Source organism: Alexandromys fortis, unplaced genomic scaffold (assembly GCF_014885135.2).
Source record: "Alexandromys fortis isolate MF-2015 unplaced genomic scaffold, M_Fortis_MF-2015_v1.1 scaffold_91, whole genome shotgun sequence".
Lineage (NCBI taxonomy): Eukaryota > Metazoa > Chordata > Mammalia > Rodentia > Cricetidae > Alexandromys > Alexandromys fortis.
The window spans coordinates 4,647,235-4,672,486 of record NW_026067968.1 but is presented as its reverse complement, the minus strand read 5'-3'; the positions used below and the strand labels follow the sequence as shown (position 1 = coordinate 4,672,486).

At 43.5% G+C, this 25,252-nt stretch overlaps 18 non-coding genes and 1 pseudogene across 18 annotated transcripts; all 19 read right to left on the bottom strand.

Annotated features, from left to right (window-relative positions):
- Positions 1 to 621: 621 nt before the first annotated feature.
- On the bottom strand, positions 622 to 696 carry LOC126509177 (small nucleolar RNA SNORD113/SNORD114 family). Its single transcript, XR_007594094.1, has one exon. It is a non-coding gene; the product is annotated as a small nucleolar RNA SNORD113/SNORD114 family (small nucleolar RNA).
- Positions 697 to 1,294: 598 nt separating this feature from the next.
- LOC126509152 (small nucleolar RNA SNORD113/SNORD114 family) lies at positions 1,295 to 1,368 on the bottom strand. The gene has a single exon (XR_007594072.1). It is a non-coding gene; the product is annotated as a small nucleolar RNA SNORD113/SNORD114 family (small nucleolar RNA).
- A 680-nt stretch (positions 1,369 to 2,048) lies between these two features.
- Positions 2,049 to 2,123, bottom strand: LOC126509167 (small nucleolar RNA SNORD113/SNORD114 family). Its single transcript, XR_007594085.1, has one exon. It is a non-coding gene; the product is annotated as a small nucleolar RNA SNORD113/SNORD114 family (small nucleolar RNA).
- Positions 2,124 to 2,755: 632 nt separating this feature from the next.
- Positions 2,756 to 2,829, bottom strand: LOC126509156 (small nucleolar RNA SNORD113/SNORD114 family). The gene has a single exon (XR_007594076.1). It is a non-coding gene; the product is annotated as a small nucleolar RNA SNORD113/SNORD114 family (small nucleolar RNA).
- A 680-nt stretch (positions 2,830 to 3,509) lies between these two features.
- LOC126509166 (small nucleolar RNA SNORD113/SNORD114 family) lies at positions 3,510 to 3,584 on the bottom strand. The gene has a single exon (XR_007594084.1). It is a non-coding gene; the product is annotated as a small nucleolar RNA SNORD113/SNORD114 family (small nucleolar RNA).
- Positions 3,585 to 4,216: 632 nt separating this feature from the next.
- LOC126509155 (small nucleolar RNA SNORD113/SNORD114 family) lies at positions 4,217 to 4,290 on the bottom strand. The gene has a single exon (XR_007594075.1). It is a non-coding gene; the product is annotated as a small nucleolar RNA SNORD113/SNORD114 family (small nucleolar RNA).
- Positions 4,291 to 4,970: 680 nt separating this feature from the next.
- LOC126509165 (small nucleolar RNA SNORD113/SNORD114 family) lies at positions 4,971 to 5,045 on the bottom strand. The gene has a single exon (XR_007594083.1). It is a non-coding gene; the product is annotated as a small nucleolar RNA SNORD113/SNORD114 family (small nucleolar RNA).
- A 632-nt stretch (positions 5,046 to 5,677) lies between these two features.
- On the bottom strand, positions 5,678 to 5,751 carry LOC126509154 (small nucleolar RNA SNORD113/SNORD114 family). The gene has a single exon (XR_007594074.1). It is a non-coding gene; the product is annotated as a small nucleolar RNA SNORD113/SNORD114 family (small nucleolar RNA).
- A 680-nt stretch (positions 5,752 to 6,431) lies between these two features.
- Positions 6,432 to 6,506, bottom strand: LOC126509163 (small nucleolar RNA SNORD113/SNORD114 family). Its single transcript, XR_007594081.1, has one exon. It is a non-coding gene; the product is annotated as a small nucleolar RNA SNORD113/SNORD114 family (small nucleolar RNA).
- A 626-nt stretch (positions 6,507 to 7,132) lies between these two features.
- Positions 7,133 to 7,209, bottom strand: LOC126509159 (uncharacterized; annotated as a pseudogene).
- Positions 7,210 to 7,931: 722 nt separating this feature from the next.
- On the bottom strand, positions 7,932 to 8,006 carry LOC126509171 (small nucleolar RNA SNORD113/SNORD114 family). Its single transcript, XR_007594089.1, has one exon. It is a non-coding gene; the product is annotated as a small nucleolar RNA SNORD113/SNORD114 family (small nucleolar RNA).
- Positions 8,007 to 8,608: 602 nt separating this feature from the next.
- LOC126509149 (small nucleolar RNA SNORD113/SNORD114 family) lies at positions 8,609 to 8,682 on the bottom strand. Its single transcript, XR_007594069.1, has one exon. It is a non-coding gene; the product is annotated as a small nucleolar RNA SNORD113/SNORD114 family (small nucleolar RNA).
- A 2,082-nt stretch (positions 8,683 to 10,764) lies between these two features.
- Positions 10,765 to 10,838, bottom strand: LOC126509147 (small nucleolar RNA SNORD113/SNORD114 family). The gene has a single exon (XR_007594067.1). It is a non-coding gene; the product is annotated as a small nucleolar RNA SNORD113/SNORD114 family (small nucleolar RNA).
- A 551-nt stretch (positions 10,839 to 11,389) lies between these two features.
- On the bottom strand, positions 11,390 to 11,464 carry LOC126509161 (small nucleolar RNA SNORD113/SNORD114 family). Its single transcript, XR_007594079.1, has one exon. It is a non-coding gene; the product is annotated as a small nucleolar RNA SNORD113/SNORD114 family (small nucleolar RNA).
- A 622-nt stretch (positions 11,465 to 12,086) lies between these two features.
- Positions 12,087 to 12,160, bottom strand: LOC126509174 (small nucleolar RNA SNORD113/SNORD114 family). The gene has a single exon (XR_007594091.1). It is a non-coding gene; the product is annotated as a small nucleolar RNA SNORD113/SNORD114 family (small nucleolar RNA).
- A 680-nt stretch (positions 12,161 to 12,840) lies between these two features.
- On the bottom strand, positions 12,841 to 12,915 carry LOC126509162 (small nucleolar RNA SNORD113/SNORD114 family). The gene has a single exon (XR_007594080.1). It is a non-coding gene; the product is annotated as a small nucleolar RNA SNORD113/SNORD114 family (small nucleolar RNA).
- Positions 12,916 to 13,722: 807 nt separating this feature from the next.
- LOC126509170 (small nucleolar RNA SNORD113/SNORD114 family) lies at positions 13,723 to 13,796 on the bottom strand. The gene has a single exon (XR_007594088.1). It is a non-coding gene; the product is annotated as a small nucleolar RNA SNORD113/SNORD114 family (small nucleolar RNA).
- Positions 13,797 to 14,524: 728 nt separating this feature from the next.
- On the bottom strand, positions 14,525 to 14,599 carry LOC126509180 (small nucleolar RNA SNORD113/SNORD114 family). Its single transcript, XR_007594096.1, has one exon. It is a non-coding gene; the product is annotated as a small nucleolar RNA SNORD113/SNORD114 family (small nucleolar RNA).
- Positions 14,600 to 21,457: 6,858 nt separating this feature from the next.
- On the bottom strand, positions 21,458 to 21,532 carry LOC126509168 (small nucleolar RNA SNORD113/SNORD114 family). Its single transcript, XR_007594086.1, has one exon. It is a non-coding gene; the product is annotated as a small nucleolar RNA SNORD113/SNORD114 family (small nucleolar RNA).
- Positions 21,533 to 25,252: the final 3,720 nt, after the last annotated feature.

Here is a 25,252-nt window from a genome sequence, read left to right as displayed (position 1 = left end):
TACCATCAAAGCCTGTCTTACTCATTCCTTTTTGGAATCTAGAATTATAAAACTAATTAATGCAACTGTACTTACCGTTAATCTGTGACCCAATGATCCTGAGATAGTTTCTTCTCATTCGTCAGGGCTCTAGGCTATCACAGTATCACAGTGGTTTGATTGGGGTCTCGATTTCATCGCATTGGTACCATCAGTTGGGTCAGTTTTCCTGAAGGGTACGAATCAGAGGATGGAGAGACCATGATGAGAATGTTGGTCATTAGACAATGCCCTCTTGTTTTCCTAGGCTGCATCTCTTAGGTCTCTTGACAGGGAGCACTGATTTCTAGGCGTTTCCAAGAGAAAATGACTGGTACTCTTCAAAGTAGAGTGTCCTGTCCTGCATCAAAACAGCACCTCATCTCCTGCACCTTTCACAAGGCCTGTGGAGACACATGGCCATGATTTTCTCCAGTCAGGAAATTTCTCTTTCCCAGGGACTTTTTTGTAATCTTGACTAACACCCAGTCATGGTCTCTTGGTCAATTACCTAGGAACTGATTACAGAATTGGTCTCGTTCATTCGTCCCAGACGAGTATCTTGGGTAGAGGCAAAGTTGGGTCAAGGTTGACTCCTCTGTGCCTGACCTCAGACATCTGTTCACATGGCTGTCATCGAGACACACTCAGATGCCGCCAGATCTCATTATCGGTCCCTGTTTGGCTGTTCTGTCTGGAGCCATCAGGATAGATCAGTGTGGCACCATGAGAAGCCGCACCAGAGGAACCTACTCTGCACTGGGGGACCTCACTACTTAAAGCCCGCAGTGAGTTCACTGCTATTTTCTATGTCCTGCCTTCTATAAGGCTCTTGATGTGACTGTTCCTACCTGTCATCAGGCGCCAAAAGGAAGATTAATGCTGCCAGCCACCATGGAATCGGTACTGAGACCATGTTATCCCAGGAAATGATGAAAATGTCCAACATCCGCCATTACTTCATCTCTGGAGGGGACAAGAGAGAAAAGGGAAGAGAATTATTGAGACTTTCTCTTCCAGAGACCCACAATGTCTACCTTTCAAGGGGAGTTGCATACAAACTTTCTCTCTAAAGTATGGGGCATATCGTCCTGCATATTAAAGATGTTCAACCTTAGGCTAACAAAAATACAAGGTAGACCACAGGTTGCATAGCTCTTCATTCTAAGTAAAATTTGCATATAACCATGCAACCCACAATCCACAGGTCCATAAGGAACGGGCATGTGCCAATGGGCCGTCATACACAGCTTAGTACATTATAGCGCGCATCAAGATTGACCTCAGATTTCCGGAACTAGGCATTCATCGAGTATCACTCAAAGGACACCAGATCTCATCATCGGTCGTGGATGGGCCCCCTCTTTCCCTGACCTCCTGCAGGGCTGGAATTCCTGGGTGCTCTGTTGAATGCAGTGATCACATAATGGGATACATTACTTTCTGAACTCTGTTAATGGAAAATCACCTAAGGTCAATGCACACACCTCTAATCTGGTTCCAAATGGAGGTCAGATGGTAGCCTCTCAGTCTTCAGGGTTCTGGGCTCCCAAAGGGACCACCATGGTTTGAATGGGTTCCCATCTCATCATGCTGGTACCTCAGAAGTGTTGTTCTTTCTGAAGGGTAGAGAAGAAAGGATCGAGAAATCCTGATAAGAATGTCAGCCATTATTCAATGTCCTCTTCTATACCTAAGGTGCACCTCTTTGGTTTCTTCACAGGGAACCTAATTGCTTGCCACTATCACAAGAAAATGGCTGGCACTTTTCTAAGTAAAGGGTGCTACCTGCATTGGGACAGCACCTTGTACCACTGCTTTGTTGCACGAGGCCTGTGGGAACTCCTGAAAGAGATTTTCTCCACTCAGGAACCCATAATGTACTACTTGTTTTCTTGCAAACCTGCCTAGCTGCCAGCCATATCCCTGAGCTAATGGGCTTAGACCTGATTCCAAATTAGCCCTGCTCTTTCCTCTTGAACAAGTACCTCAGGGACCACCATAGGCGGTCAAAGAAAGATTGTTCTGTGAATGACCTCAGATATCTGTTCACATGGCTGTCATTGAGAAACACTCAGACGCCACCAGATCTCATCATCGGTCCCTGGTTGGCAGCTCAGTCCGGAGCCATCGGGATTGGCTCACTCTCTGCTCAGTGTGGCAGCTCGGGAGGCCACACAAGAAGAACCTACTCTGCACTGGGTGACATCACCACCTGCCCTAAAAGCCTGCAGTGAGTTCACTGCCATTTTCTGTGTCCTGCCTGCCAGAAGTCTTTTGATGTGACTGTTCCTACCTGTCATCAGGTGCCATCGAGAGGATTAATGAAGCTGCTGTCTGTCACCAGGGGCTTCTTTCCTGACACCATGGCGTCCCGGGATATCATCATCATGGCCAAGTTCTGCCATCACTTTGGTTTCCATTCAGGAGGGGACAGGGCAGAGAAGGAAATAGAAATATTGAGACTTTCTCTTCCTGTATATCCAGACTGTCTACCTTTCAAGGGCTATAGCATACATCTTTCTCTCAATGGAATTGGCCTTTTCATTGAGAATATTAAAATACATGGTCAACCATAGGCCAACAAAAATACAAGGCAGACCACAGGCTGCATGGCCCTTGAGTCTAAGCAGTATTTTTGCACTGCCATATACCCCATAATCCACAGGTCCACAAGGAACGGGCATGTCCCTATGGGCCAACATCCACAGCTTAGTACATTATAGCGCGCATCGGGATTGACCTCAGATTTCTGGAACTTGGTATTCATCAAGTATCACTCAAAGGACGCCAGATCTCATCATCGGTCGTGGATGGGCCCCCTCTCTCCCTGACCTCCTGCAGGGCTGGATTTCGTGGGTGCTCTGTTGAATGCAGTGATCACATAATGGGATACATTACTTTCTGAACTCTGTTAATGGAAAATCACCTAAGGTCAATGCACACACCTCTAATCTGGTTCCAAATGGAGGTCAGATGGTAGCCTCTCAGTCTTCAGGGTTCTGGGCTCCCAAAGGGACCACCATGGGTTGAATGGGTTCCCATCTCATCATGCTGGTACCTCAGAAGTGTTGTTCTTTCTGAAGGGTAGAGAAGAAAGGATCGAGAAATCCTGATAAGAATGTCAGCCATTATTCAATGTCCTCTTCTATACCTAAGGTGCACCTCTTTGGTTTCTTCACAGGGAACCTAATTGCTTGCCACTATCACAAGAAAATGGCTGGCACTTTTCTAAGTAAAGGGTGCTACCTGCATTGGGACAGCACCTTGTACCACTGCTTTGTTGCACGAGGCCTGTGGGAACTCCTGAAAGAGATTTTCTCCACTCAGGAACCCATAATGTACTACTTGTTTTCTTGCAAACCTGCCTAGCTGCCAGCCATATCCCTGAGCTAATGGGCTTAGACCTGATTCCAAATTAGCCCTGCTCTTTCCTCTTGAACAAGTACCTCAGGGACCACCATAGGCGGTCAAAGAAAGATTGTTCTGTGAATGACCTCAGATATCTGTTCACATGGCTGTCATTGAGAAACACTCAGACGCCACCAGATCTCATCATCGGTCCCTGGTTGGCAGCTCAGTCCGGAGCCATCGGGATTGGCTCACTCTCTGCTCAGTGTGGCAGCTCGGGAGGCCACACAAGAAGAACCTACTCTGCACTGGGTGACATCACCACCTGCCCTAAAAGCCTGCAGTGAGTTCACTGCCATTTTCTGTGTCCTGCCTGCCAGAAGTCTTTTGATGTGACTGTTCCTACCTGTCATCAGGTGCCATCGAGAGGATTAATGAAGCTGCTGTCTGTCACCAGGGGCTTCTTTCCTGACACCATGGCGTCCCGGGATATCATCATCATGGCCAAGTTCTGCCATCACTTTGGTTTCCATTCAGGAGGGGACAGGGCAGAGAAGGAAATAGAAATATTGAGACTTTCTCTTCCTGTATATCCAGACTGTCTACCTTTCAAGGGCTATAGCATACATCTTTCTCTCAATGGAATTGGCCTTTTCATTGAGAATATTAAAATACATGGTCAACCATAGGCCAACAAAAATACAAGGCAGACCACAGGCTGCATGGCCCTTGAGTCTAAGCAGTATTTTTGCACTGCCATATACCCCATAATCCACAGGTCCACAAGGAACGGGCATGTCCCTATGGGCCAACATCCACAGCTTAGTACATTATAGCGCGCATCGGGATTGACCTCAGATTTCTGGAACTTGGTATTCATCAAGTATCACTCAAAGGACGCCAGATCTCATCATCGGTCGTGGATGGGCCCCCTCTCTCCCTGACCTCCTGCAGGGCTGGATTTCGTGGGTGCTCTGTTGAATGCAGTGATCACATAATGGGATACATTACTTTCTGAACTCTGTTAATGGAAAATCACCTAAGGTCAATGCACACACCTCTAATCTGGTTCCAAATGGAGGTCAGATGGTAGCCTCTCAGTCTTCAGGGTTCTGGGCTCCCAAAGGGACCACCATGGGTTGAATGGGTTCCCATCTCATCATGCTGGTACCTCAGAAGTGTTGTTCTTTCTGAAGGGTAGAGAAGAAAGGATCGAGAAATCCTGATAAGAATGTCAGCCATTATTCAATGTCCTCTTCTATACCTAAGGTGCACCTCTTTGGTTTCTTCACAGGGAACCTAATTGCTTGCCACTATCACAAGAAAATGGCTGGCACTTTTCTAAGTAAAGGGTGCTACCTGCATTGGGACAGCACCTTGTACCACTGCTTTGTTGCACGAGGCCTGTGGGAACTCCTGAAAGAGATTTTCTCCACTCAGGAACCCATAATGTACTACTTGTTTTCTTGCAAACCTGCCTAGCTGCCAGCCATATCCCTGAGCTAATGGGCTTAGACCTGATTCCAAATTAGCCCTGCTCTTTCCTCTTGAACAAGTACCTCAGGGACCACCATAGGCGGTCAAAGAAAGATTGTTCTGTGAATGACCTCAGATATCTGTTCACATGGCTGTCATTGAGAAACACTCAGACGCCACCAGATCTCATCATCGGTCCCTGGTTGGCAGCTCAGTCCGGAGCCATCGGGATTGGCTCACTCTCTGCTCAGTGTGGCAGCTCGGGAGGCCACACAAGAAGAACCTACTCTGCACTGGGTGACATCACCACCTGCCCTAAAAGCCTGCAGTGAGTTCACTGCCATTTTCTGTGTCCTGCCTGCCAGAAGTCTTTTGATGTGACTGTTCCTACCTGTCATCAGGTGCCATCGAGAGGATTAATGAAGCTGCTGTCTGTCACCAGGGGCTTCTTTCCTGACACCATGGCGTCCCGGGATATCATCATCATGGCCAAGTTCTGCCATCACTTTGGTTTCCATTCAGGAGGGGACAGGGCAGAGAAGGAAATAGAAATATTGAGACTTTCTCTTCCTGTATATCCAGACTGTCTACCTTTCAAGGGCTATAGCATACATCTTTCTCTCAATGGAATTGGCCTTTTCATTGAGAATATTAAAATACATGGTCAACCATAGGCCAACAAAAATACAAGGCAGACCACAGGCTGCATGGCCCTTGAGTCTAAGCAGTATTTTTGCACTGCCATATACCCCATAATCCACAGGTCCACAAGGAACGGGCATGTCCCTATGGGCCAACATCCACAGCTTAGTACATTATAGCGCGCATCGGGATTGACCTCAGATTTCTGGAACTTGGTATTCATCAAGTATCACTCAAAGGACGCCAGATCTCATCATCGGTCGTGGATGGGCCCCCTCTCTCCCTGACCTCCTGCAGGGCTGGATTTCGTGGGTGCTCTGTTGAATGCAGTGATCACATAATGGGATACATTACTTTCTGAACTCTGTTAATGGAAAATCACCTAAGGTCAATGCACACACCTCTAATCTGGTTCCAAATGGAGGTCAGATGGTAGCCTCTCAGTCTTCAGGGTTCTGGGCTCCCAAAGGGACCACCATGGGTTGAATGGGTTCCCATCTCATCATGCTGGTACCTCAGAAGTGTTGTTCTTTCTGAAGGGTAGAGAAGAAAGGATCGAGAAATCCTGATAAGAATGTCAGCCATTATTCAATGTCCTCTTCTATACCTAAGGTGCACCTCTTTGGTTTCTTCACAGGGAACCTAATTGCTTGCCACTATCACAAGAAAATGGCTGGCACTTTTCTAAGTAAAGGGTGCTACCTGCATTGGGACAGCACCTTGTACCACTGCTTTGTTGCACGAGGCCTGTGGGAACTCCTGAAAGAGATTTTCTCCACTCAGGAACCCATAATGTACTACTTGTTTTCTTGCAAACCTGCCTAGCTGCCAGCCATATCCCTGAGCTAATGGGCATAGACCTGATTCCAAATTAACCCTGCTCTTTCCTCTTGAACAAGTACCTCAGGGACCACCATAGGCGGTCAAAGAAAGATTGTTCTGTGAATGACCTCAGATATCTGTTCACATGGCTGTCATTGAGAAACACTCAGACGCCACCAGATCTCATCATCGGTCCCTGGTTGGCAGCTCAGTCCGGAGCCATCGGGATTGGCTCGCTCACTGCTCAGTGTGGCAGCTTGGGAGGCCACACAAGAGGAACCTACTCTGCACTGGGTGACATCACCACCTGCCCTAAAAGCCCGCAGTGAGTTCACTGCCATTTTCTGTGTCCTGCCTGCCAGAAGTCTTTTGATGTGACTGTTCCTACCTGTCATCAGGTGCCATCTAGAGGATTAATGAAGCTGCTGTTTGTCACCGGGGGCTTCTTTCCTGACACCATGGCGTCCCGGGATATCACCATCATGGCCAAGTTCTGCCATCACTTTGGTTTCCATTCTGGAGGGGACAGGGCAGAGAAGGAAATAGAAATATTGAGACTTTCTCTTCCCGTATATCCAGACTGTCTACCTTTCAAGGGCTATAGCATACATCTTTTTCTCTAAGGAATTGGCCTTTTCATTGAGAATATTAAAATAGATGGTCAACCATAGGCCAACAAAAATACAAGGCAGACCACAGGCTGCATGACCCTTGAGTCTAAGCAGTATTAACATATTGCTATCCAGCCCACAATTCACAGTCCACAAGGGACGGGCATGTGCCTATAGGCCTCCATCCACAGCACATTTATGCAGGCATTGCAAATGACCTCAGAATTCTGGATACTTGGCGTTCATCGAGAGTATCACTCCAATGCCACCAGATCTCATCATTGGTCATGGATGGGTCCCCTCCCTCTCTGATCTCCTGCAGGGCTGGATTTCATGGGTGCTCTGTAGAACACAGTGATCACAGAATTGAACACAATTCTCTTGGTTTTTCTCAACAGGTTCCCATCAAATTCTGTCTTAGTCAATACTTTCTGGACTCTAGAAACTCATTAATGCAACTGCACTTACCTCTAAATTGACTCAATGATCCTCTGATGGTTTCTTCTCATTCTTCAGGGCTCTAGGCTCTCACAGTACCACAGTGGTTTGAGTGGGGTCTTGATCTCAGCATGGTGGTATGATCCGTTGGGTCAGCCTTTCTGAAGGGTACAAAGCAGAGGATAGAGACACCAGGATGAGAATGTTGGTCATTAGTCAATGCCCTCTTGTTTTTCTAGGCAGCATGTCTTAGGTCTCTTCACAGGGAGCACTGATTTCTGGCCGTTTCCAAGAGAAAATCACTTGTACTCTTCCAAGTAGAGTGTCCTGTCCTGCATCAAGACAGCACCTCATCTCCTGCACCTTTCACAAGGCCTGTAGAGACACATGGCCATGATTTTCTCCACACAGGAAATTTCTCTTTCCCAGGGACTTTGTTGTAATCTTGACTAACACCCAGCCATGTTCACTTGGTCAAGTACCTAGGAACTGATCCAAGACTGGACCCGTTCATTCATCCCAGACGAGTATTTTGGGTAGAAGCAAAGTTGGGTCAAGGTAGACTGCCCTGTGCCTGACCTCAGACATCTGTTCACATGGCTGTCATCGAGACATACTCAGATGCCACCAGATTTCATCATCGGTCCCTGTTTGGCCATTCTGTCTGGAGCCTACGTGACAGCTCAGTGTGGCAGCTCGGGAGGAAAAACTAGAGGAACCCACTCTGCACTGGGAGACCTCACTACTTGCCCTTAAAGCCCGCAGTGAGTTCACTGCTATTTTCTGTATCCTGCCTGCCATAAGGCTCTTGATGTGACTGTTCCTACCTGTCATCAGGGGCCAAAAGGAAGATTAATGCTGCCAGCCACCATGGAATCGGTACTGACACCATGATATCCCAGGAAATCATGAAAATGTCTAACTTCTGCCATTACTTCATCTCTGGAGGGGACAAGAGGGAAAAGGAAATAAATATTGAGACTTTCTCTTCCAGAAACCTACAATGTCTACCTTACAAGAGGAGTTGCAAAAAAATTTCTCTAAAGTATGGGGCTTATCATCCTGCATAATAAAGTAGATGTTCAACCTCAGGTTGACAAACATACAAGGCAGACCACAGGCTGCATAACTCTTGATTTTAAGTAGTATTTGCATATAAACATCTAGCCCACAATCCACAGGTCCACAAGGAACGGGCATGTGCCCATGGGCCGCCATCCACAGCTTAGTACATTAAAGCGCGCATCGGGATTGACCTCAGATTTCCGGAACTTGGCATTCATCGAGTATCACTCAAAGGACACCAGATCTCATCATCGGTCCCTGGTTGGCCGCTCAGTCCGGAGCCATCGGGATTGGCTCACTCTCTGCTCAGTGTGGCAGCTCGGGAGGCCACACAAGAGGAACCTATTCTGCACTGGGTGACATCACCACCTGCCCTAAAAGCCCGCAGTGAGTTCACTGCCATTTTCTGTGTCCTGCCTGCCATAAGTCTTTTGATGTGACTGTTCCTACCTGTCATCAGGTGCCATCTAGAGGATTAATGAAGCTGCTGTTTGTCACCTGGGGCTTCTTTCCTGACACCATGGCGTCCCGGGATATCATCATCATGGCCAAGTTCTGCCATCACTTTGGTTTCCATTCTGGAGGGGACAGGGCAGAGAAGGAAATAGAAATATTGAGACTTTCTCTTCCCGTATATCCAGACTGTCTACCTTTCAAGGGCTATAGCATACATCTTTCTCTCAATGGAATTGGCCTTTTCATTGAGAATATTAAAATAGATGGTCAACCGTAGGCTAACAAAAATACAAGGCAGACCACAGGCTGCATGACCCTTGAGTCTAAGCAGTATTTTTGCACTGCTATTCAGCCCACAGTCCACTGTCCACAAGGGATGGGCATGTGCCTATAGGCCTCCATCCACAGCACGTTTATATAGGCATTGCAAATGACCTCAAAATTCTGGATACTTGGCGTTCATCGAGAGTATCACTCCAATGCCACCAGATCTCATCATTGTCGTGGATGGGTCCCCTCCCTCTCTGACCTCCTGCAGGGCTGGATTTCATGGGTGCTCTGTAGAACTCAGTGATCACAGAATTGAATATATTTCTCCTGGTTTTTCTCAACAGGTTCCCATCAAAGCCTGTCTTAGTCAATACTTTCTGGACTCTAGAATTATAAAACTCATTAATGCCACTGCACTTACCTCTAATCTTGACCCAAAGATCCTCAGAGGGTTTCTTCTCATTCTTCAGTGCTCTAGGCTCTCACAGTACCACAGTGGTTTGAGTGGGGTCTGGATCTCAGCACACTGATACCATCAGTTCGGTCAGCCTTTCTGAAAGGTAAAAAGCAGAGAATGGAGAGACCATGATGAGAATGTTGGTCGTTAGTCAATGTCCTCTTGTTTTCCTAGGCTGCATCTCCTTGGTATCTTCACTGAAAACACTGATTTCTGGTCATTTCCAAGGGGAAATGACTGGTACTCTTCAAAGTAAAGTGTCCTGTTCTGCATCAAGACAGCACCTCATCTCCTGCACCTTTCACAAGGCCTGTGGAGACACATGGCCATGATTTTCTCCACTCAGGAAACTCCAGTTTCCCAGGGATGTTGTTCTACTCTTGCCCAGCACCCAGCCAATGTTCTTTCAGTCAACTACCTTAGACCTGATTCTAGTTCTGGTCTTGCTCTTTCCTCCCAGACCGGTAACTACGTTATAGGAGAGTTGGGCAAAGGTAGATTGCTCTCTGCCTGAACTCAGATAATATCTGTTCCCATGGCTGTCATTAAGGAGCCATCGGGATTGGCTCACTCACTGTTCAGTGTGGCAGCTCGGGAGGCCACACTAGAGAAACCTACTCTGCACTGGGTGACCTTACCATTTGCCTTTAAAGCCTGCAGTGAGCTCAATGCTATTTTCTTCACCCTGCTTGGCATAAGGCTCCTAACATGACCATTCCTACCTGTCATCAGGTGAGAAAAGGATCAATGCTGTTGTTGTCCACTACCATGCGCTCATTACTGACACCATGGCTTCTCAGGAAATTATGATCATGGCCAACTTCTGCCACCACTTCATTACTTCACTGGAGGGGACAAGGTAGATAAGGGAACAGAAATATTGAGACTTTCTCTTCGCGAAGACTCACACTGTCTACCTTTCAAGGTGGGTGGCACACAAGCTTTCTCTCTAAGGAAATGGGGTTATATTGAGAATATTAAAATAGATGGTCAACCTCAGGCTGACAAAAATACAAGGCAGACGACAGGCTGCACAACTCTTGATTCTAAGTAGTATTTTTGCACTGATACCCAGCCTACAATCCACTGTCCACAAGGGACGGGTATGTTCCTACGGGCCACCATCCTCAGCTTAGTACATTTAAAGCGGGCATTGGGATTGACCTCAAATTTCTGGAACTTGGCATTCATCGAGTATGACTCAAATGCCACCAGATCTCATCATCGGTCGTGGATGGGCCCCCTCTCTCCCTGTCTTCCTGCAGGGCTGCATTTCGTAGGTGCTCTGTAGAACTCAGTGATTACATAATGGGATACATTACTTTTTGGACTCTGTTAATGGAAAAATACCGAAGGTCAATGCACACACCTCTAATCTGGTCCCAAATGAAGGTCAGATGGTCGCCTCTCAGTCTTCAGTGACCTGGCTACCACAGGACAACAGTGGTTTGTATGGGTTCCCATCTCAGAATGCTGGCACCATCAGACATGTAGGCCTGTCTAAAGGCTACAGAGAAAAGGATCAAGGACCATGATGAGAATGTTGGCCATTATTCAATGTCTTCTTTTTTTACCTATGTTGCAGCTCTTTGGTCTATTCATAGGGGCACTAATTCCAGTCAGGAACCCATAATGCCCCAACCATATTCTTGCAAACCAGCCTAGCTGCCAGCCATATACCCTTGGTTAATGGGCTTGGACCTATTTCCAGGCTGGCCCTGCTCTCTTTTCTGACAAAGAACTCAGAGAGCACCAAAAGTGATCAAAGAGAGATTGGTCTGTGCCTGACCTCAGATATCTGTTCACATGGCTGTCATTGAGAAACACTCAGACGCCACCAGATCTCATCATCGGTCCCTGGTTGGCCGCTCTGTCCGGAGCCATCGGGATTGGCTCACTCACTGCTCAGTGTGGCAGCTCCAGAGGCCACACTAGAGGAACCTACTCTGCACTGGGAGACCTCACCACATGCCCTAAAAGCCCGCAGTGAGTACACTGCTATTTTCCATACCCTGCCTGCCACAAGACTCTTGATGTGACCATTCCTACCTGTCGTTAGATGCCAAAAGATGGATCAATCGGTTGTTGTCAGCAACCAGGGGCTGTGAAACGAAACCATGGCATCCTGGGATATCACCATCACGGCCAACTTCTGCTATTACTTCTGTTGCCTCTCTGGAGTTGACAAGGCAAAAAGGGAATAGAAATATTGAGACTTTCTCTTCCTGTAGACTCACAATGTCTACCTATCAAGGGGGTTGAATACCAGCTTTCTCTCTAATGAATTGGGCTTATGATTGCGAATAATAAAGTAGATGGTCTAATTCAGGCTGATAAAAATACAAGGCAGACCATAGGCTGCACGACTCTTGATTCTAAGTGGTATTTTTGCACTGCTATCCAGCCCACAATCCACTCTCCACAAGGAACGGGCATGTGCCTATGGGTCACCATCCAGCTTAGTACATGAAAGCATTGGGATTGACCTCAGATTACCAGAACTTGGCATTTATCAAGTATCACTCAAAGGACGCCAGATCTCATCATCGGTCGTGGATGGGCCCCCTCTTTCCCTGACCTCCTGCAGGGCTAGAATTCCTGGGTGCTCTGTTGAATGCAGTGATCACATAATGGGATACATTACTTTCTGAACTCTGTTAATGGAAAATCACCTAAGGTCAATGCACACACCTCTAATCTGGTTCCAAATGGAGGTCAGATGGTAGCCTCTCAGTCTTCAGGGTTCTGTGCTCCCAAAGGGACCACCATGGGTTGAATGGGTTCCCATCTCATCATGCTGGTACCTCAGAAGTGTTGTTCTTTCTGAAGGGTAGAGAAGAAAGGATCGAGAAATCCTGATAAGAATGTCAGCCGTTATTCAATGTCCTCTTCTATACCTAAGGTGCACCTCTTTGGTTTCTTCACAGGGAACCTAATTGCTTGCCATTATCACAAGAAAATGGCTGGCACTTTTCTAAGTAAAGGGTGCTACCTGCATTGGGACAGCACCTTGTACCACTGCTTTGTTGCACGAGGCCTGTGGGAACTCCTGAAAGAGATTTTCTCCACTCAGGAACCCATAATGTACTACTTGTTTTCTTGCAAACCTGCCTAGCTGCCAGCCATATCCCTGAGCTAATGGGCATAGACCTGATTCCAAATTAGCCCTGCTCTTTCCTCTTGAACAAGTACCTCAGGGACCACCATAGGCGGTCAAAGAAAGATTGTTCTGTGAATGACCTCAGATATCTGTTCACATGGCTGTCATTGAGAAACACTCAGACGCCACCAGATCTCATCATCGGTCCCTGGTTGGCAGCTCAGTCCGGAGCCATCGGGATTGGCTCTCTCTCTGCTCAGTGTGGCAGCTTGGGAGGCCACACTAGAGGAACCTATTCTGCACTGGGTGACATCACCACCTGCCCTAAAAGCCCGCAGTGAGTTCACTGCCATTTTCTGTGTCCTGCCTGCCATAAGGCTTTTGATGTGACTGTTCTTACCTGTCATCAGGGGCCAAAAGGAAGATTAATGCTGCCAGCCACGATGGAATAGGTAATGATACCATGATATACCAGGAAATGATGAAAATGTCCAACTTCCGCCATTACTTCATCTCTGGAGAGGACAAGAGAGAAAAGGGAATAGAATTATTAAGACTTTCTCTTCTTGAGACCCACAATGTCTACCTTTCAAGGGGAGTTGCATACAAACTTTCTCTCTAAAGTATGGGGCTTATCATCCTGCATATTAGAGTAGCTGGTCAACCTCAGGCTGGCAAAATACAAGGCAGACCACAGACTGCACGGCTCTTGATTCTAAGTAGTAATATTTTTTTCTTTTCTTTTTTTTTTTTTTTTTTGGTTTTTCAAGACATGGTTTCTCTGTGTCTTTGGAGCCTGTACTGGAAATAGCTCTTGCAGACCGTGGTGGTCTCGAACTCACTGGGATCCGCCTGCCTCTGCCTCCTAAGTGCTTGGATTAAAGGTGTGCGCTACCACCTCCCGGCCTAAGTAGTATTTGCATATAACCATCCAGCCCACAATCCACAGGTCCACAAGGAACGGGAATGTGCCTATGGGCCGCCATCCACAGCTTAGTACATTAAAGCGCATCGGGATTGACCTCAGATTTTTGGGAGTTGGCGTTCATTGAGTATCACTCCAACGCCACCAGATCTCATCATTGGTCGTGGATCGGCCCCCCTCTCTCTCTGACCTCCTACAGGGCTGGATTTCATGGGTGCTCTGTGTAACACAGTGATCACAGAATAGGATGCATTTCTGTGTGGTTTTTCTTAACACGTTCCCATCAAATCCTCTCTTAGTCATTACTTTCTTGAATCTAAAATTATAAAACTCATTAATGCCACTGCACTTACCTCTAATCTTGACCCAATGATCCTGAGAGGGTTTCTTCTCATTCTTCAGGGCTCTAGGCTCTCACAGTACCACAGTGGTTTGAGTTGGGTCTCGATCTCAGCACGCTGAGACCATCAGTTGGGTCAGCCTTCCTGAAGGATACAGAGCAGAGGAAGGAGAAACCATGATGAGAATGTTGGTCATTAGTCAATGCCCTCTTGTTCTCCTAAGCTGCATCTCTTTGGTCTTTTCACAGGAAGATTTCTGGACATATCCTAGAAAAAACTAACTGGTATTCTTCCAAGTAAAGTGTCCTGTCCTGAATCAAGACAGCACCTCATCTCCTGCACCTTTCACAAGGCCTGTGGAGACACATGGCCATGATTTTCTCCACTCAGAAACTTCTACTTTCCCAAGGACTTTCCTCTAATCTTGCTCAGCACCCATCATGTTCCCTTGGTCAACTACCTAGGAACTGCTTCCAGTTCTGGTCCTGCTCCTTCCTTCCAGATCAATAAGTATGGTAAAAGGAAAGTCGGGCAAATGTAGACTGCTCTGTGCCTGACCTCAGCTATCTGTTCACATGGCTGTCATCGAGACATACTCAGACGCCACCAGACCTCATCATGGGTCTCTGGTTGGCCGCTCTGTCTGGAGTCATCAGGATTGGCTCGCTCACTGCTCAGTGTGGCAGCTCGGGAGGCTACACTAAAGGAACCTATTCGGCACTGGGAGACCTCACCACCTGCCCTTACAGTCCGCAGGGAGTTCACTGCTATTTTCTGTGCCCTTCCTCACCATGAAGCTGTTAAGAGGACTCTCCTTACCTCTTCTTATGGTCTGCATGAGGATCAATGCTGTAGTTGTCAGCCACCATGGGCTCTGGACTGATGTCTCTCTTTCTTGAATTCTTATCATACTGGAGTCTGTCTGCCATTTTAACATATCTGTGTAGTCGAAGTTATAGAATCCAATTGAATATTCAAACTTCCCTTCTTAAATGCACTCCCCATTCTTATTTTAATGTGTTAAATGTCCTATTTTCTTTTGCCTGTCCTGTAGACCAGAATTCCCTTAAACTGAGACTGAGGTAAATTCATGGCTAATCACTTTCTTCACGACCCAGCTCCTGTGGATAATCTGTTTTTCCACTTTTCTACTCTTTGTGTACTTTGGTAATATCATTTTAGCTACCTCCTTCCATACAGTTAATTCAATTTTGTCTACCTGTCTCGTTATCTTTAGATCATGACAAGTGCCTGAACCAAAGAGTGACAAGTGCTGGGTTTTCTGCATAGCTGCCTCTGTCGCTTGACACTGTAGGCTGCCATATTCTCTGGGCTTTTATTTCTATCTCCCCTTTATTCATCAATCATCAATCAAATGCCAGCACAATATACCAAACTTTCATAATCGGTCAATTCTCCTTCACATCTACATTGAATTATTGATTATTTCTACGATAAACTCATATAGTACCAAATTATTGAAAGGCAAGTCCATTAACCTCGAAACTGTAGAGACTTAATGCATCAGAGATGCCATCTTTTCTATATTGTAGATAGTTTGCCTTTACAGAGAGCATATTTCCCTTCTACCAGTATCATAGTAAGAGTGACTTGACAGGAAACCTGTAATTCCATGTCACTACCCAGATGGTTAGCTCCACCAAGAGAAGCCTGCTGCTCTTGTCTACCCTCAGCTGTGCCCAGCACTGTCACTCCAGGCTACTGTGCATGGACAAGCCTTTGAGTCATTTGAAAGCATTTCTTAGGGTGTTTAGACCACATTAATGCACCTCTCCATTTGTCTTTGATGTTTTCTTACATTGAATGCATTATATCATTATTTGGAAATTATTTATATTATCTTTTACAAAATGACCTACTTCCAACTAAGCAAGAAGACGAACATTATCTATAATTTTCTCTATCCCATCTTTACACAAAATAATGATTCACATGACCCTTGCTTCTTTTTGAAATATGTTGGTATTCTGTAGGGTGTTTTTGTCTTGTTCCTTATGTTTATAATTAGAGTAATCTTCCCTCTTTCCTCTTTTTCTATGCTTTTCTATTTTTATTGTTTGACTGATATTCAATACACAATGCGTTAAATTAAAACATGAAATAGGTGAACATGGAGTGCACACCTGCCGCCAGATGGACCTCTGAGACTGATTTGTGAGTATCATCCTGGACTCGTACCAACTCATTTAATGTTGACTGTTTATTTAATACTTTATTCATTAATTACAATGGAAATCTCTATTATCCTTCCTGAATACTGAAAGGAGATAGAACCTCCTCCTGTGCAAAGAAACAGCTCTCACTAATTTTCCTTCTGTGATGAGCATTGGTCTTACAGGCACATCCAATTCAATGTTCTAATTCATGACAATTTAATTTGTTTCATCAATCACAATTGACCTAATGAAATCATATTTCACGTAATTGTTTATATACTTATTTATCTGTGTTGGGAATGAGAGCCATGGAAACAGCAGGAAATCTTTAGGGTTCTAAGTATCCAGCTAAGGACATCAGGCTTTTGTGCTGAGGCATCTCACTGCCCCATACCCCTCACTGCTAAACAGGGCAGTAAACAGCCTTCACAGACCACCAAAATCATGTCAATACAACCAGCCAGCAGTCGCATTGGCTCTATGCTCTAACACAGGCAACTGTTCAGCTGGTGACCATGGAAGATGGCGTGATCCCCATAGAGATGCCCACTCTAGGGAGCGCAACCGATAGAGGAAGAGAGGCAGAAATGGGAAACATCCTTTCCTAAGTTTGATTATCCACTTGTCTGTGTGTGGCATCTCTTATCGCCAGACACCTAGGCCTGTCACCTGACATGCAGATGCTGACAGTCGTCATCCATCAGGCCACTTAGAGCCCACTCTACTGATTCCTGTTTATCTGATTGTTTTATAATAAATAAACATAAAATTTTTGAACTTTGTATCAATTATTATTTAACTGTTAATTTATAGGTTTTTGAATGCAAATTATATCTGTTCATATGGTGCATAATAACAACAGTGTAGCTAACTGTTTTGTTTTGTCCAAACTTTTTTTTAAATTTGAGTCCAGCATGTAAGAAACACACATATTATTGTAGATTAGTTTGTTATTTGCTGCCTAAGTTTCACTTGTGAGTGCTAAATTCGACGCGACAGGTATATGGGAACTATAGTCATCATTAACAAACTAGTTTCCCTAAATCTTTTCTAAAAGGTCTGGATCCAAATGCTGCCACCCCGAGTATAGCTGTGATACAGACCCAGAATAATGCCCATGTTAATATAAATCTTAACATCGTATTTGTAGCCACAGTGGCCACATGATAAGGAAGACTTTAGAGAAGGGAGCTCAAATTCACCATCCATCCAGGACTGGACCTGTTTCCCTCTATAGCTTCTACTTTGTCTACCGATTAATCACTAAGTCGCTTGTCTTGTAAAGAGCTTTCTAATGTCAGTGTATTTGCTCTGATAATAAATCTGTTTTCTGTATCTGCGTGACTCTATATGCTACTACATATGAACTGTAGGTATTACATATACATGGTTAAATGTTACATTGTCCATTGATAGAAAGCATAACCTTCGATGTCATCTACACAATGAAAAAGCGTAACCACTGCTTACCCTTGTCCCAACATCTAACCTAGCAATATGACTAAAGAACGGGGACAGTGGAATACGCAGACATCTCCCTGGGAGTAGCAACTCCTGTGAGCACAGAACGGAACAAGGGATAAAAAGTGACTTTCTCTTCCACAGGTACTTATCATTTCTGTGGGACCTCAGAGCTTCAGACACACCATTCATCATCAGAAACTCATGGACTGGCAGTTATGGTCACTGATGGAGGGACAGGCCAATTTCTCTTTATTCTTATATACAATGCTTGCTTAGTAATCCATTAATCCACCAGTGATGCGTCTTGAAGCCCATATATGAAGAATATGCTATCTGGGAGATAATATCCACAGACTTTGGTTATCTAAGGTCAACTCTTCGGTACATCAGTTACTCAGTTAAAATATTCATCCTAGGCCCCAAATCTATCTCCGCATATTTTTAAAACAGAGAGTAAGCTGTCCATGAAAATCAAAGCAAGACCTATTACTCACCCTGATGTCCGGATACCAGTGAGAAAGCACAACTGAACGCCAGCCATGGAAAATCCCAGCCCCAGCTCAGATGATTCCATCGGGAAGAACACAGAGCTCCATCAGGAAGAACACAGAGCGGGCAGATAAACAGAAAAAACAAAAAGCTGGGGACATTCTCTTCACAGACCTTTGGTTTTTAGCTTTGCTTTCAGAATTGACTCATTTAAATTAATGATGCAAGCTTTACCTTAACAAACGATGTAGAAACAAATTTAACACAGCCCCACATCCAGACGATAAACAAGGCCTGACAATCTGGTGCCTATGGTAGCTGAGGATGGAAGTGTAGGAGCTACACTCCCTGCCCACTGCGCCTCACTGTTTTCACAGCAACATATCCAAGTGTCCCTGACACACTGCAGGTTTATATTTGACTAATACATCAGTAATTGATGGAGTTATGGTTCCACTGCTTAATTCTAATGTCATAAGCAACAATTACCAACATATGCGCCAGCCTTCGACTACTTAAAACTTTCCAACTATGTCCAGATGAGTGGTTCTCAAACGTCCTAACGCTGCAACGCTGATTCGGTTCCTCACATTGTGGTGTCTCCCAACCATCAAATTATTTTCATTGTTACCTTAGAACTGTAATTTTGCTACTGTTATGAATCATAATGTGAGTGTCTGATATGCACCATATCTGATATGCACTCCCAAAGGGGCTTGCAACCTACAGGGTGAGAACTGCTTTGCGAAGACATCTCACAGGCATGCAGTCCCTGTGATAAGGTCATTCAATCCCCAAAGGATTTATGACCCACGGGATGAGAACCATTGGACTAGAGGATATCTTGTACCAAGAAAAAGACGATCCTCTATTTTTGTTAGCTACTAGAGTCCAGATATGTTTCATGAAGTGTGTGAGGCTCACTCTCAACACCCCCTCTCACCATTGCTTCATACTGTAACCTATCTTTCACTTGAATTTACTTTATTCTAAGCTAATAATTATAGTAAATCAATAAAACAGCCTGATCCACAAAAATGAACATGACGTTGGACAGCTTAATATCTGTCTGTGGAATCTTAGCCACCTGAGATTTTATCTTTTGTTAATTGGCCTCAGCGTGGCAGCGATCAATCAGGAACCACAGCAGCCGACATCAATCTCTCATTAGCCTCCAGCTAAGTTTTATTTGGATGAGCGGTGTCCCATGCTATCTGTCACATTCCTTTATCCCCTCATGAGCTAATGGCTACTCGAATCTATCCCCTATCGGCAACCAAAGACAGTAGCACAGGGACTATGGGAGAGCAGGTGTCTCTGGCACAAATGCGTCATTTCCTTTTCATCCAGACACACAAGGCAGTTGGACTATAAGGCAATTCTATGGGTTTGTTGTTGTTTTTTATGAATCTCCATGCTGTTTTCTATGATTTTCTACTAAATTCTCATTCCCATCAACAGTGTGTACAGGAAACCCTCTATTTACCCCTTTACTTATCATTGCTAAACTTTCTTGATAACAGCTTCCTTACTGGAGTGAGGGGGTCTTGCTGTGGTTTTGATTTGCATTTCTCTGGTGGTTGATCATGATGAGCATTCTTTCATAGACTGCTTGACTGAGACATACATACTTCTGTCTATTAAAAATCATTTACTGTTTTCTATTGAGTTTTAGGCTCCTTATTTACCCTGGATATAAGTTTCATGTTCGAGACTTTCAGTCATAAGGAAGAATGGCATACAGTAATTTTTAGTGATATGGACGGCAATGGAGATGATCACATTGAAGATGGGCTAAGCACAGAAAGACAAATACAATACTGTCTCGTTCTTGTGGGACGTGAAAGAGTTCATCTCCTGGGAGCTGAGAGTGGAGTGATGGTTACCAGATGGGTTAGTGGGAGAAGAAAATGGAGAAAAGTTACTGTTATAGTTCAATGACCTTCAGAAACCCCAGGCTGTTATATACTGCGGAGAAAGTCTTGTTCATAGTTTCTTAATATCTCAAAGGAGTAGAAGACAGCAGAATTTCAGGATAATAAGGAAATTATTTGGGGGGGGCGGTATGGATATGCTTAAACTTCCTGAAAAATTACTAGCATGTATCAGGATGTCACTTTGATCATAACTATCTGTTTGGTTTCAGACAAAATGAGAAAACAAAGACAGCATCGAGTTGCTTCATTTTTCTTCTATCCCCCTCCCCCATCTACTGTTAAAATCATCAGGGCATAGTTAACTCATTGTCTACTTCTTCTAAAGAAAATAATTAACATAACACCATGGCTACTTTTAATCAGTTAAGCAAGGAAAATAAGCCTGCTGGCTGCTACTCACTCTGCAGGCACACAGCACAGCAGGGAGCGACAGAGAAGGGCTGTTCTTGTTCAGCACCTCCATCTGGGGAGTACAAAGCAGAGCAGAGAGCTGGACATGGTCTCTCCAGTGACTCATGTTTCTACCATTCTTTAGCATAACCTTCTACGTGCTCACTGCAAATGTATTTATTTTCTCCTTAAAGAACTTCAAATTTATAATTGACATAATGTAATGATTAAAGATTTCTTATCAACATCATTTTAGTGCAGGATTATAATACAATTGATCAATTTCTGCTGAAATTGTGTCAAATGAATAAAATCCAGCACTTGACTGACCTACATAGCAGAGCTGGGAGTTTGAGGCTAGCCTGGTCCATATAGGGAGACCTCAATAGAAAAAAAAAATATCTAATACCTATATCCTGATTGCATAAATGTACACAATTGTAATTTCTTCATCTCTGTTCATCTGTATACTTGTTTATTCAATCTTCTTTGATGTGTTTATAGTAATAAAAAGGCAGACATAAACCAGTGATAGTGGTTGCTGTCGAATGAGGTAGCGTTAGATGGGGGATGGTTCTCCTTTCTCTAACACTTGCTATCCTTGTGTATTGTTTGATGAACCAAGAGAAATATATAAACTACACGATGCAAGGCAAATATGAATTAATGTCCCTAAATTCATCTACAGATTGAACCTGTTAACCCTTAGACTGTTTTAGTTACTGCCTTCATTTCTTACTATAAGGAATAATCCCTAAATACTTCTAATAACCTTATATTATAGATGATCTGCTTTGATACCTCTGAGGGTTTTTTTTAGATTAAAATATGATTTCCTAAAATACAGCAAAAAAAAAAGAACATTAACTACTGCTCACAATGAATAGTAGGGATATGAGCAACAAAGAGGGGAGTCACATAAGAATCCATCTTCTTATGGCATCTATCCTGAAAAGTACATAACAGAACAGAAGATGAAAAATTAACAATCTCCTCCTCCAGTCCTGCTTATCATTTCATCCGTTGTGTTAGACCTCAGAGTTCTAGACACATGCCATTCATCCTCTGCAACTCGTTCGCAGATAGCTGTTATCACTGGTCCAGGGAAGGCCCAATATCCCTTCCCTTATAATTCTATAGTGTGTGCCGACTAATCTATTAAGTCACTAATACTATTCCTAAAAAGCCTATGACTGGAAAAATCCAAAACGAACAAAGCTATTGTAATCCAGACTGATGCCTGGATACATACACACCTTCAGTTAGTTATCCCTAGCTCTTCATACATATGCTAAGCAGTACAATTATTCCTTAGAATCTAAAATGTAAAATGGGTTCACTTGGTCTTATATGACTACACCGTAAAATCCTAAAAATACAGTGTATTCCCCACTAAATCAAGCACCCAACCCCAAATAGGAATTATAAATATTACTTACATTTTTCTCCAGGATCCTGAGAAAGATGGACTATGGAGAACATTACCATGGAGAATCCATCAGCTCACACAGGACCATAGGGAAGAGCAGGGAAAAGAACATATTATTTAAAAAAATCTAAGAAAACAAAAATTGAGACTTTTTCCCCATTGGCCCTTAACTTTAATCTTTGGCTTAGTGTGGTGGTTCTCAGCCTCCCGGAAGCTGTCAACCTTTAATACAGCTTTTCATACAGCCATAAAATTATTTGCATTGCTACTTTATAACTGTGATTTTGCTACTGTTAGAAATTATAAATATTTGATATGCGACCCCTGTGAAAAGGTCGCAACCCATAGAATAAGAACCAGCTCTTTAGAGTCATTTGTATAATCATTTACTTAACCGTGTGAGGTTTTTGTCTTAAGAAGAGAGAATTTTAAATTTTTCCATATGTTGAGAACACTGGCTTCACCATATAGTCTGAACCATCCTAAGCCAAGGAAGAACGAGTAAGGGAATCAGACATCCAAATCAGGATCTTACTGTTTTCTTAGCATATTATAATGTTCCAAGTCATGTATTTTCATAGTTAAACAGTATTTCATTAATTGAGTGATTGATATTCTGATTCATCTAATTTTGACACAAAGGCCAGCTTTGAATTTTGCCAAGTCTGAATTGAAGACACCTTCTGATGATACAATGAATTGTATTTCTTTTTCATTTAACTCCAGAGTCTGCACGCGTTTTATTTACCCTACAAGGGTCATTGGACAGTGGCCACCATCACTGGTTCATGTTTGACTTTTTACTTATAACATTTCTATTTTTATCCTAAGTGATTAATTAAAGTAAATCAATAAACATGATTCATAAGCTCAGAATATGATGCGTGGCGCATCTGACCTGACTGTCTTTCAAAGGGAACAAAAGACCACTGCATATATTAAAGCACACTGTCTGTTCTCTCTCTGATAAGGTTTTTTTTTTCTTTTCAGTTTTCTGCAGTATTATGACTCTTTAGGTTAATGTGTGTGTGTATTTGTATTGTCTATTCTAAGAGAATTTCCTACTCCCTTTAGGATGACCCCTGTGTCTCTTTCAACTTTATGGCCTTTTTTTTTTTTCATATAACATATGGAGTGTAAAACTAATGCTACCTAAATGTGCATGAGTGTGAATCCAACCACTGAAGAAAGTTACTAGGCTATTAAGCCCTTGTCAGATTCTATTGGGACACAAATTAATTTTAAAAAATTGACATTGTGGATGGAGTCAAAGACATTAATGTAAAGAGAAATAATTCAGGCACAGAAGGGCAAGTAGTACATGAACTCATTCATGTTGGAAACTGACATCAGGGCAGTTGGGAGTTGAATGGTAGTTAGCAGAGACAGGGGAGGGTATAGGGAGGCAGAAGAGGTAAGGGAGAGTCAAGGGATGCTGAGTCACTGTTAGATGGCTTTGGTGCAGGATGCATAGGAAAGTGACTTTAGTTAACAACCATATTGGTTCTCTTTCTCTATTTCATGGTAGTTTGTTGATTAATTCACAGACTTAAAAAATATAAATATAGTAAAAATAGACTCTTGAACGGTCACCAAGATGCTTCTATATAATTGCTTCCAAAGCATTCAGAAGGATACAATAAACGAAGCTAGGTGGGTCATGCACAAAGGGTTCAACATAATAGAGAAATCCAGTCTACCAAAGGCACATTTCAGCGTCTCTAGTGAACTGCGATTCTTTTGAAAAGTCAGAAGAGTCACAGCATATTATTATGCCTCATTTCGAGCTTCTGACACAGGCATGTAACCATGGAGCTCAAGCCCATGGAAGGACATGTGCCCCGGCTCCTAGCATCCAGGCTCGGGGCATCAAAGCAAAATAGCTCATTAAAAAGATGGGGTAATCTATTTTCGTTTTGCTTACCATTCTTCCCTCAGTTGGCTATTTAGGAAGTCATTATTTGCGGGCTCTTTATGCTCCTTTCTTTGACCCAGATGCGGACTATTATCTATTAATTATACTGTCTACCTCATCTCTAGCCAAAGAGGACGTGAAAGTACAAGTTATTTCTAGCCAGACAACAATGCTTTCAAACAAACAGGATGGAAATAAATGAAGACGTAATCTGAAAACAAATACATCCCATCTTACTGATAGAATGATTTCAAATAGAAAACTGAACCCGAAGCTGGGCCCGGAGTCCATTGCCTATGAGTCAGAAGGTACCATTGATCGATGATCCAGGATCGAGTCTTCTTTTCTATATACAGTTCTACTTTTCATATTGATCAATTAGTATAAATAGAAATCCTATGATATTCGACCACTTACAAAGGGTGCTATTATTACTAATCTATAGATGGAAGCTCTCTAACACTGACATATGCATTACATTAATCCATGACCGTTTCCATATTATCATTATGAATAAAAAATTTCGTGAACTTGCTTTCACCATGCTGTCATCGTCTTGGGTCAGGGTTTCAACTTTTCCTTTCCCCTTACTACATTTATCTGTTAAGTTTCTAATTAGTTAACAATAACAAACACCTGCCTTCTGATAAATCAATTTATTGCAGTATCCATTAAAATTGTCCATACGGCGTCATCTCACTCACAAGGCCAGTCATTCAGGAACCAACCACACTGCTGTAAAGTCCACTGAAGAACAGATTTGGATTGATCCCTTAGCAGCTTCTGGCTGAATTTTCTGACTACATATTTGGATTTCTTGAACAATTTGGTGAATTGTTTTTTTTTTTTTTTAAAAAAAAAGCTACTAATAGGGAAAAAAAATTCCCTATTGCTGGTTGTCATCTCTGTGCTCTTGGCAGCAGGATTTTATAACCATGCTTTAGTTAACTCAGTGTATTTATTCTGAAGCGCAGATGCAAGGATGCTAAAAAAATATTAAGAGAGGCCAAGTGTAGTAGCACTTAATCCCAGGACTCAGAGGTAAACGGATCTGGGTCAGGACAAGGCCAGTTTGATCTGCATAACCAAATTTCAGGACTACATAGCGAGACCCTCTCTCAAAACAACAACAATTTTTTAAAAGCCACAATTTTCCATTAATGCATGCCTTTCAAATTCCATTTTCTTAGTCATTTTAGTATTTATTACTATGTGGTATGGTGGGGTTTTTTTTTTTCAGTTAAGTTTGTTGTTGCTTTTCTTCAGCATATGAATACTTGAGCTCTTATTGGGCCCAAAGTGAGAACTCTGACTATCCCATGACATGACTCAACCCAAACCCATACCTGTACCCTGACAGGCAGCCTCCCCCAATCCACTTCCTGTTTGGTGAGCTTAGGGACCAAGACATATGAATACTGGTCTTGTCTCACTCACCATGTGCTCTCCTGCTTGTAGATACCATTCTCTTCATGTTAC